The 11843-nt window shown below is 56.5% G+C and overlaps 1 non-coding gene across 1 annotated transcript; it reads right to left on the minus strand.

Annotated features, from left to right (window-relative positions):
* Positions 1-3476: 3476 nt before the first annotated feature.
* LOC137228460 (U6atac minor spliceosomal RNA) lies at positions 3477-3602 on the minus strand. Its single transcript, XR_010945252.1, has one exon. It is a non-coding gene; the product is annotated as a U6atac minor spliceosomal RNA (small nuclear RNA).
* Between the last annotated feature and the right edge of the window lie 8241 nt (positions 3603-11843).

Below are 11843 nucleotides of genomic sequence, written 5' to 3' on the forward strand. Positions count from 1 at the left end.
CAGGCCACCCTGGGGTTCCGATCCCGCCTGTGGCCCCGAGACCTTTGCTGGGGAGGTGCGTCCCCTGCCTGATGCCGGGCGGCGGGGCTAGTCCTTGGGCTCCAGGTGTCCCTGCAGATGGGGGAGCGGCAGCCCACCCCGCAGCGGCCGCTGTGGCCCAGAGAGGACAGTCGCACCGGCGTCTGGAAACGAGCATCCCGCCGTTCCCCCCCCACCACGTGGGAAGAAGCCGTGCGGACGCTGGCTGTCGTAGGAGCGAGTTGCTCCGGCGAAAGGACCCCCGTGTCGGCAGCGTCCGCACGGGGGACGCTGAGGCCCCGCGTCGGTGGCGGAGGCCTGGCCTCAGGATTTCCGAGACCTTGAGGTTCTTTGGGTTTTGTTGGTTCCGGTGTCGGACTCCCCCCGGGGGGAGGGGCATGCGTGCAGAGTGCCGTGTCCTTGAATATAGTTTATTTTTTCTACATTTGAATTCTCTGTTGTAGATTTATGTAAAAATACATTCTCTTTTTGAAAATAAAGAATTTCCTGTCTTGTAACTGTGTCCCCGCGAGAACTGTTTACCTTTCTTTCCGTGTAGCGGCCTGTGGAGTGGAGGCGGGCCCCAAGGCGGTGCTTCCTGCTGCGCAGGCTCTGCAGTACCACGTGCGCTAGCGGAAGGTTCTTGGTCTTTAAAAAATGCTATTTTCTTACTATGATGATTATGTATTTGTGCTAATTATCAACAGAAAAAAAAAAAGCAAAGATAATAAATCACCCAGATGCCTCTTCCCACTAACATTTTGGGGAATATCTTCTATATATTAAAAACAAAAACTTTATTGTGGAACATTTCGAACGTATATAAAAGTGGAGAAAATCGCTGTGTTCTATCATCCAGTTTCAAAAACTTTTAACCTCTTGTTTCAGGCATCCCTCCCTGGTTATTTGAGTATAAATCCCAAATGTTTTATAATTTAAGCAGTGAATTCATGGTATCTCTAAAAGATAATTCTCCAAAAGCATTACCCCAGTACCGTTTTCACACCTAAAATATGAATTCTTTAACCTAGTGTCCAGGTTTCCCTAGTCGTCTTAATATCTTAAAGTGTACGTGCCTACGTATGTACACACAGGTACATACACATACGTACGTGTACACCCGCGCACACGCACACAAGCTTGGTGTGAACCGGGGGCCCCAGCAAAGCCCCCGCCTGTGTTTCCTTCTTGAACCTCCGGGTTCCCCCGTTTCTCCCTCGGCATCTCTGTGGAGAATGGGTCACTCGTCCCCTCGGTGTCCAGGTCCGGGTTTGCTGCCGGCACCTCCGAGGGGCTGCCGACCACCTTCCCGTCTCCCCGTTTCCTGAGAGCCGGAGTGGACCGACCACCACCCCTCTGTTTAAATCGTCGGTCACGTTGCTTGTATTTACTTTGACCATCATTTAACTGGGTCCTTAAATGAGCCCTGCATTTGAAACTCACAGCAGTTCGTGCTCTGGACATAAAGGGGGAACCTGGTGCAGGGCATCTTCCGCCTCGCCTTCCCTGACCGCTCCCGCCTGCTCTGCTCACCCCACAGAGGTCGTCTGCTTTGGATCTGTCCGCTAAGGCTCTGGAATGGTCCAGGATGTGAGCTCCTGGGGCTGGGGTCCTCTCCCACCTGGATCAGTGTCCCACGGAGGACGGCTGCTCAATTCCTACTTGTGCCCCGAATGTCTGTGATGCTGAAGAGATGCACATGGAAACTTCGAAGCCACCAAGGCCTCAGACCTCAGCCACCTGCGGGACCTGGTCTGACCACCAGGTCACCTGCCTAACCTCCCCCGCCCCGTTCCTGCTTCCACGCTGAAACACACTGACAGGAAGTGGAAGCCACCTGGGTGTCCTGATGTCCGCTCCCCGGCCCTGCCCCCCACCCTGTGGCTGGGGATGAGGTGAAGGCACACCTGCCCCAGGTGCAATGATACCCATACAAGAAAGCTGTGATCCACTTTGTATTATGAAAAATGCCAAGCATCTCATTAAAGACCTAAATGTAAGGCCAGACACTATAAAACACTCAGAGGAAAACACAGGCAGAACACTCCATGACATAAATCACAGCAATATCCTTTTTGATCCACTTCCTAGAGAAATGGAAATAACAAACAAATGGGACCTAATGAAACTTAAAAGCTTTTGCACAGCAAAGGAAACCATAAACAAGATGAAAAGAAAACCCTCAGAATGGGAGAAAATATTTGCAAATGAAGCAACTGACAAAGGATTAATCTCCAAAATATACAAGCAGCTCAATATCAAAAAAACAAACAACCCAATCCAAAAATGGGCAGAAGACCTAAATAGACATTTCTCCAAAGAAGATATACAGACTGCCAACAAACACATGAAAGGATGCTCAACATCACTAATCATTAGAGAAATGCAAATCAAAACTACAATGAGATATCATCTCACACCGGTCAGAATGGCCATCATCAAAAAATCTACAAACAATAAATGCTGGAGAGGGTGTGGAGAAAAGGGAACCCTCTTGCACTGTTGGTGGGAATGTAAATTGATACAGCCACTATGGAAAACAGTACGGAGGTTCCTTAAAAAACTAAAAATAGAACTACCCTACGACCCAGCAATCCCACTACTGGGCATATACCCTGAGAAAACCATAATTCAAAAAGAGACATGTACCTCAATGTTCATTGCAGCTCTATTTACAATAGCCAGGACATGGAAGCAACCTAAGTGTCCATCGACAGAGGAATGGGTAAAGAAGATGTGGCACATATATACAATAGAATATTACTCAGCTATAAAAAGAAATGAAATCGAGTTATTTGTAGTGAGGTGGATGGACCCAGAGTCTGTCATACAGAGTAAAGTAAGTCAGAAAGAGAAAAACAAATACCATATGCTAACACATATATATTGAATTAAAAAAAAAAAAGGTTCTGAAGAACCTAGGGATAGGACAAGAATAAAGACGCAGACGTAGAGAATGGACTTGAGGACACGGGGAGGGGGAAGGGTAAGCTGGGACGAAGTGAGAGTGGCACTGACATCTATACACTACCAAATGTAAAATAGACAGCTAGTGGGAAGCAGCCACATAGCACAGGGAGATCAGCTCAGTGCTCTGTGACCACCTAGAGGGGTGAGATAGGGAGGGAGGAGATATGGGGATATATGTATATGTATAGCTGATTCACTTTGTTATACAGCAGAAAGTAACACACCATTGAAAAGCAATTATACTCCAATAAAGATGTTTAAAAAAAAAAAATGCCAAGCATCTCAAAGAGCCGAGCAAGTAGCGTCGCATAGGTGTTTGTCCACGCGGCACACACACGTATCACACAGCCGTGTATCACAGATCCCTGTGTCGCACGCCCCGCTTATGCACCCGCGCGCGTCACGCCCACACGTCAGTGTGGACAAGTGCAGCACACATCGTATAGCGATGCACCCCCGCGGACCACACGCCCTTGTGTCCGCACAGTAAAAAACAGTGGTTAGATGCCACAACGTAAGTGGCAATGCCTTAACCGTATGCGTGTTGTTAGACCCGAAGGTCTCTTCCATCCTTGTCAAGGGGAGTGCTAACCTTCTCTCCTTTCATACAACACGCTTCCAGCTTCCGCGCGCTCCCTATTTAAGAACCCGCCTGCGCACCGCCTTTTGCTTACGGCGACTTCGCTTTCGCGCCTCAGACACGCTGGTGAAAGCGATCGCATCCAACAGATAGCCGAGAATAAGTTCTTTTTAAGTCGCTATATTATTTTAGCGCGATGAAGAAACTTCTTTTTCGTGTTCTAATATATTCATAAAACAAGCCAATCAGAGGCTGAGAGGAACACCCGGAAGTCCAAGCGTCCCTCAGGAAAATAGATTCCCCCGGAAACAAAACAGGGTTGGCGCGCACTTCCTACAGCGACACGCCTCACGGAAATGGCTCGGAACTTTCTGCGGAAATGGAAGTGGTTGGTAGCGAATCAGAGGACGAGGAAGGAAGAGCCGCTCCACGGACATCCGGACGCGGCCCTGCGCTTGGAACTGTGGGTGCGGTGGGAGCCGGGGCGTGGTCTGCGCATGCTCCCAGCCTACGCCACTCGTCTTCCGCGCATGCTCTGAGCCCGCTCCGCGCCATTTTTGAGCCGACGGTTCGAACCCCGGGGCGGGACGGAGTCTGCGCGGAGCCGGCTTTTGCTCTTCCCGTCCGTCCTTTCCCTAGAGTTTTAGGATTTAAATCCGATGCTTCGGGTGCTGGCCGTCCCCGCAGTGTAGACGGTGGGGCCATGCGGCCCCGGCCGAGGCGGTGACGCGGTGCCTCCCCACGGCTGCGGGCGCGTGGTTCCCCGGCCGGACGCGCGTGTGCGCTGGGCTCCGTGCGACCGGGGGCGACCTTCCGATGAACCGCGCGGGCTGAGAAAGGCGTGTGCATGTGTGCATAAGCATATGTGCATACGTGTGCAGACACGTCTGCGTGTCCACAGCGTCCGTGCACGCCCAGGCGTCCCTGAGCGCGCCCGTCCACACCGTGTATGCGCGCACAGACAGCACAGAAGGGCAGTGGACAGAAGGGGGGGGCGGTAGGTCCAGCCAAGGGACGCTGAGCCGGCTGGGGTGGACACGGCCTGCAGGAGGCTAGCAGTGTCCCCCGTCCAGTTCTCCTTTGAGAAGTTCCCAATCAGCCGGTTAGTTACAGGTAGAGAGCTAACCAAGTGCGCACGGGAGAGCTCTGCCCAGTTTGCAGAGCATCGTGGGAGAGAAGGGAGAGAAGAGCCGAGGGCGTGACCAAGGGACAGGCAGGCAGCCACCAGGGACGGGGTCAGCTGGGAGTGGGTGTGCGTGTGCTCTGGGCAAGGCCCTGTCCTGCCCTGTGTCGGCGCTCGCAGGTGCAGCGCGGGGCCTGGGTGTCACCCCGGAGCTGGTCAGTACAGTGGGCAGCTGCAAGGGGCATCAGTCCTGTCTCAGTCACTGCTCTGTCCATCTGCCCACACCGTCCTAGCGGCCGGGCTTCCTTAGTCTCAGACCTGCGGGGCTGTAACTCTTCACTAAGGACGAGCCGCTGCAGGCCGTGCTCAACACCCACTGTGTGCCAAGGCCCCAGCGGCCCTGCGCTAACGTCCTCCCGTTTCACGCCCCTCCCCCACGAGGTTGGTGCCATGAGCACCCACACTTGATAGCTGAGGACACAAGCCAGAGTGGTTGGGTGACGTGGACATCACACCTCCAGTGGGGCAGCAGAGGGGTTAAAGCCGGGCTGCGGGGTGAGGGTCTGTGAGTCTGCTTGTGCCAAACTGTCCTGCTCCACTGCTGGGACTTCTGCGCACAGACCTCTGCCTTGGGCCTCCTGGGACCCTCTGGTCTGGGCACATGGGAGGGTCCATCCAGAGTGGCCCGGGGCCCCAGTGATGTCACCTCCTGCCCATCGCAGGCCACATGGGGCCTTGCCCTTCCCTTGAGTCTGTAAGCTCCTGGTCCCCGTTGGCTTGGAACAAAGGGGCAGCTGGCTCCTCAGGAACCCCAGACCAGGCCTCTCAAGCTTTAGGCTGACTCCAAACCACCTAGTGTTAAAATGTAGATTCCTGGGCAGAGTCTGAACCTGGGGGGGGGGGGTGTCTAGCGGCAGGCCTGGGAATCTGCATTCACGAAGCCCTTTGGGCCCCCACCTCCCGTCCCCCTCTTGACGGCCTGTCTTTGCTCTGGGTGGAGAGTGGGTGACTCCACTTCTTCCAGGCGACTTCAAGATGATGACACAGACTGGGGAAGAACTTGCAGAATAAGGTGGAGGCTGCCTGTGAGGGAAGGTGGCCAGAGGGTCTTCGCAGTGTTGAGAGGACCAGTCGGGAAGGACCCACGAGGAGCAGCTCCCTCCCGGGACTGGCGCAGACGTGGGTTCCTGGGCTGCATTTACTGAGGCTGCTTTTCTGGGCGCCTGCTGGTACCTCCCGGTCATCATCGGACCCGAGTTCACCGGGAACGGAACTCACTAGACCATCCCCAGGGGTGGTTCCTAAAGGCCCCCGCGTGGGATTAGGGGCTACACCCAGGAAGTCCCAGAAATAAGAGAAGGCGAGATCACCCACCTGATCTGCCTGTTTTGCAGAAGCTGAGGGAGAGGAGGGCCTTGCTGAGCACCCCCCTGCCCGTTGTTTCCTGGGTGGTTGGGGGGAGGACCCAGACCCAGATGGTGGAAGTGTGGGGTCCCCTCCAGCCCTGGCGAAGCCCCAGGCCTGTGTGAGCCTTTTCCCTGCAAGTGTCCTGGTGAAGATGCTAGATTAAATACCGACGCCTGGTTAGATTGGAATCTCAGGTAAACAGCACTGAAAGTGTGAGTATGCCTCAAATATGTTATGGGGCGGTGCTTATACTAAAACGTATTCATTATTGCTCTGAAATTGTCTTGGATTTTCATTTGCTAAATTTGGCAACCCCAGGAACAGGGGAGGGGGCGCTCTTGTCATCTGCCTGGGAAGCAGCCCCTCCCAAAGTGTGCTCTAGGGACCACTGTGCAAACAAGGGAAGGGCTTCCCTGGTGGCGCAGTGGTTGAGAGTCCGCCTGCTCAATGCAGGGGACACGGGTTCGTGCCCCGGTCTGGGAGGATCCCACATGTCGCGGAGCGCCTGGGTCCGTGAGCCGTGGCCGCGGAGCCTGCGCGTGTGGAGCCTGTGTTCCGCAACGGGAGAGGCCACAGCAGTGAGAAGCCCTCATACCCAAAAGAAAAAAAAGGAAAGGTGTCCTATGGAAAAAAGGGGAGGAGCTTGTTTGGGGAATTCTGTGTTGAACCAAGTTGCAGAGTCCTTCTCCACCCCCACCTCCCTTAAAAAAAATTATTTTATTTATTTATTTTTGGCTGTGTTGGGTCTTCATTGCTGTGCGCGGGCTTTCTCTAGTTGCAGCGAGCGGGGGCTGCTCTTCATTGCAGTGCAGGGGCTTCTCATTGCGGTGGCTCCTCTTGTTGCAGAGCATGGGCTCTAGGCACGCGGGCTTCAGTAGTTGTGGCATGCGGGCTCAGTAGTTGTGGCTCGCAGGCTCTAGAGCACACGCTCAGTAGTTGTGGCGCACGGGCTTAGCTGCTCCGCGGCATGTGGGATCTTCCCGGACCAGGGCTCGAACCCAAGTCTCCTGCATTGGCAGGCAGATTCCCAACCACTGTGCCACCAGGGAAGCCTCCCCCACCCCCTTTTTAAAGGAAAGCCTGCTAGGGGGCCATGGAGCTTGTGAAAATGAGGGCTGGAGGGGGCGTGGTCATTTAGTCATCCATCTTGGCTCATGGGCTGGTGGCATGCAGGTCTGTGCAGGAGGGAGAAGAGAGGGCCCAGGGGAGGGAAGAAAGCAGAGGAGGAGGGGGAGGAGGAAGGCCAAAGACAGAGGGGAGGAGGCAGAAGGGCCTCAGCGGTACTTGGGTCCATCCAGACCAGCCAGGGTCCACGCCAGGGCACCCCGTGGTGGTGGCCACTGGATTTGCCAGAACAGAGCTTGGATGGTTGGCTCTGCACATCCAGCCCCATTCCAGTCCCTCAGTCCACTTCTAGCCCTGGGGAAGCACTCCACAGTGGGCACTGAGTCGACGAGTTCAGGCAGTGATCCAGGTTGTAATAATCCTGCTTCTGCTCTGATTATAATACTCTTATTTCCAGGTACAGGTGACTTTGGAGAGCTTGAGTTTTCCAGCTCTCTGGCGAAGTCTGCACCTGATCTGGAGAAATGTCAGGGTCAGGACTCAGGCAGCTGGAGGAAGTTTGGGCCCCCAAATGTGGCCAGTTCCCTTTCCCAGAAACCCACCTGTGGGATGGCCCAGCTCTGCCGGCTTTCACAACTCGGGCTTCTTGGCAGCTGCAAGGAAGGGCAGAGCCATAGATGGAAACGCTCGTCCCACCCCCAGCACCATCCTGTAGAACTAGGGATCTGGTGGGATGAGAGCTAACTCTTGACTCAAGGATTTGTCTTCACACATCTTACTGTCAGCATCCGTGGGCTGCGTGGGGTGAGGGTGGGTGGCTATGGGGGAGCCTGGCCCCTGCCCCACTCACCTCCAGCTCACAGACCTCTGCCTGCTGACCGGAGGCCCCTAAGCCCTTTCCAGCTTCCTGGGAGGTCCTCGGCTGGGCGGGGGGAGAGCAGTGACATTCCCAGGAACTGCGACAGGCCCTGAGGACTCGTCGCCTTTTGGAACGGGAGACCTTGGTGACCCAGCAACCTTCTGGGGCCGTCACGAGCCTTTCGGAGTGACTGCTGGGGCTCAGAGCATCAGCTTCAAGGCCATTGCTAGCGGCCACCACCTAGACTGGGGGCCTTTGGAATCGGGGAGGCCCCAGCCTGGGGGTGCCCCTGTCCACTGGCTCCTGTCTTGCTGGCCTTGGAGTGGCCGGTGGGTTGCCCCCTGGGTGGTGGGTTTCTGCCCCTTGCCTGTTCTTTGCTCTCTGTAGGAAGGGACACCCCAAGGCTGGGCATCCACCCCAGGAGGTCGCTCCTGTGGGAGCAGCGCTGGGTGGGTGGGGAGCTCGGGCTTTCTCCTCCACCAGGGGGCGGGGTTGCACCTCTCCTGAGAGGTCTATGCCGCCTGATGGAGCTGGAGCGTCCTTCCTGGGGGAAGGGCCTGCATCTCACCTTCTCTAAGCCTCAGCTCAGCCCCTGGAGCAGAGCCTACTTTCTTGTTCAGAGTCCGGCTCTCTGTGGCCCTGGGCAGGTCACCTCACGGCCGAGCCTCAGTTTCCTCCCCTACGGGACTGGAGCTCAGGGCCTGGCTCACAGGGAGGGCTCAGTAGAGGGTGGCTGCTACTGTCCTATTTTCCAGGTAGAGAAACCGAGGCTCAGGGCATTTCCAGGATGCCTAAAGGTGGTACCCCCAGGTACGGCAGGCAGTGGGGTCTGGAGCCCAGGCTCTTGGGCCCCCAGAGGCACCAGAGGTACTGGGAGGTACCGGGAGGTGCTGCGGGCTGGTGGCCGTGCGGGAGACGTCAGATTTGTACGGTTCCTGACATGCGCCCGACACACAAAATCTCTATCCACGTGTAGTCTGGACACTTTTCCTGGAGTTAATTCTTTAAAAAGTCCATTTTTTTCCTCATTATACATGGTATGCCTACTCATTGCACGTGCATTTAAAACCACACAGGAGCAAAATAACCCTGCATCTTACCAACCACCCATCTCGATCGGCACACTTTTTACTGGTTTCCTGTTTCCTATAAATTCCTGTGTTGTAAAATAGGTTTACAATGACTTGAGGGCTACCCTAGGCAGGACCAGCAGTAATCTTTTTTCTTTTCTTTTCTTTTTTTTCCAATTTCAAAGCCTCACAATTTTTCCTGGCGGTGGAGGACTCATCTAGAGGTCTGCTGTGCAGAGGAGGGAGGGAAGGTCCAGATAAGGGGACTAACTTTCCAGATTTTTCTCTGTGTGTCAATGGGCCCAGATGGTTTAAGGCAGGATTTTCTTTGCGGTGCTGAGCCTCTGCCCCTCTCGTCCTGAGTCTTCCTGAGGATGAGGTGTGTCGCTGTGCCGAAGTACAGAGTTAGTGCTGTTGCTTTTCGTCCCCAAGAGCTGTTATGAAATTGATGCTGTGTCTTGCAGTTGATGGCGGGAGGGAGAAAGTGTGATCTTTGAAACCTGCTTTTTCCCTCTGCAGTGCCTGGAGCCTCCGGGCAGGCAGGGTGGCGATGTCCCCCAACCGTCCCTCCGAGGGATGCCCCCAGGTCGCTTGGCCAAGCCCACAGGGCGGGCGATGACGGTCCAGGGGGTGAGGCCTCTCCTCGGGGGCTGCTATTAATAAAGTGACCGCTGACCCCGGATGTGTGGAAGGAGGAGAGGACCGAGCGTTCCCAAGGCTGGCGTTTGGCCGGAGGCCTTTCTCGCGTGACCGGCCGGCCTCCCGGGCGCTCTGGTTCTGCCCTGGCCCCCACGGCCCCGATGGACAGGAAGCTCCTCGGGGACCAAGCACGGGGACTGCCCTTCCTCCAGGATATAAATGTCCCAGGACCGGCTCCCTGCAAGCGTCCTGAGGACCCGAGGGAGGGAGCCTCAGGCCTGGGGGGCCAGGCAGGACCCAGACACAGGTCACCCGCCCTCCAGGAGCTGGCTCGCAGCTGCTCCAGAACTTTCTCAGGCTGCCCCGCTGCCCGGCCCCACTTACAGGCCCCAGAGGCAGCCTGGCAGAGGGTCCTGGTTTATTTCTCTTCTCATTCGATCATCTGTGGGACAGAAGAGGGGACTGTGTCCACGTGCCAGGAGTCCTTCCCCTCGCTGGGGAGACAGGGAAGACGTGATGGGGGCAGTAAATGGCATTTGTGTGTCTCATGTCCTCTGCCTCCGTGTGCCGTCCTCCTGGGCCCGGGCCCGGGCCCTTGGGTTTCAGGAAGCAGAGACAAACGTTTAAACGAGCCATTGCCGGAACAACTTGGCCGACAAGAGTCTGTGCGGGCACACGTCCTGCACCTCGTCTGGGCCCAGCTGCGCCGGGTGCTCTGTCTCGGTTTCCTCATTGGTCCACGCACAGCTCTGCTGCCCCCGCCCCATGGGTGAGATGCTCACTCCGGGCCCCGCAGCTGGAAGGAGTGGCGCTGGCAGCCATCCCACTATGGCCCCTGGCTGGGCATCTGGGCTCTTCCCAAAAGGCTGCAGGGACGTCGCCCCTGGGGCCTGGGTTCTGGTCCCTCCGTTTGGAATCTGGAAAAGCTCTTGCTGGACGGAGAAGCAAGTGCTCCCGGCACTGTTAAAAGGACCCAAATAGCCTGGTGTGGATAATCATCAGTGATTCTCATCGCTCTGCCCCCCAGCAGGCCCCGTTCTGCCCCCTGGACAGCGCGTGGGGGTCACGGAGCCCTGGAGCCCTGGAGCCCTGGGACGGAACACAGTCCTCCTAGTTCTTGGCCCTGGGGGGTCAAGTTTGGCAGGGGTGCTGGAGGACTCAAAATGATGAGTCATTGACACACCCTGCGCTTGGGGCACCAAAACTCACCCTTAAGAGAGAGACTGGAAGGAATTTAGCTTAAGAAAGGCTGCCAGACAGAGCACGGCTGACCCGGGAGGAAGTGGCAGGCGCGGGCGGCCTGCCCCTCTCCCCCTCAGGCCCATCAAAGCCGCCCCACCCTCTGAGTGCAGGCTGCAACCAGGTGCTACCCGGAGGATTTCCACCCCTGGGACCTGGGCATTGCTTTCTCCAGGTGACAGAGGAGAAAGCTGAGGTTCAGAGAGGACCCCCAGCCAGAAGAGAACAGAGAGGGATTTGAAGGCAGCTGCGGGTAACTGCAAAGCCCGGACTGGCCCCTGCTGTCTACCAAGGCGACCGAGACTTCCAGCCCCACACGGGGGTCTGGTCCCACCCCCTGGCCAAACACTGTGGGATGTCTGCTAGAGTTCTCCCCCAGGGCCGGTGTGCACAGCGCCTAAAGGCTCCGAGAAGTCCTGTGGGAAAGAATTCTGCTCCCCGTTGCGCGCCCAGCACTTCCCAAAGCCCCGTCCCCACGGAGCAGTGCCAATAGCACCCTGTCGTGGATCTAGGGCTCCACAGACATGCATTGGGAAGAGTGCTGCCCTGTAGGGAAGGAGGATGGCTGTGAGCTCTGGGAAGGAGTGGGCCGGTGGGGGTGGGCCAGTCTCTCCTGCCTGCATAGTCCTTCCCGGGGCGGGGCGGGGCGGGGCGGGGGCAGGCCGGTGAGGATAGGACCACCCAACCGGTTGCCCCTGGAACGCCCGGCGCCCCTCTGTAGGAGCCTCAGGGCCCTGGGGTGAGACCTTCCCCTCTCTGCACCCCTCTTCTCAACGGTGAATGGAGATGGAAACGGTGCCCACCTTTCAGGGGAGACACAGGGGAAGACCTCGCCCAGCAGTGGTTGTAGACGCTCTTCATTCAGGGGACCAT

Source organism: Pseudorca crassidens, chromosome 7, assembly GCF_039906515.1.
Source record: "Pseudorca crassidens isolate mPseCra1 chromosome 7, mPseCra1.hap1, whole genome shotgun sequence".
In the NCBI taxonomy this organism is placed as follows: Eukaryota; Metazoa; Chordata; class Mammalia; order Artiodactyla; family Delphinidae; genus Pseudorca; species Pseudorca crassidens.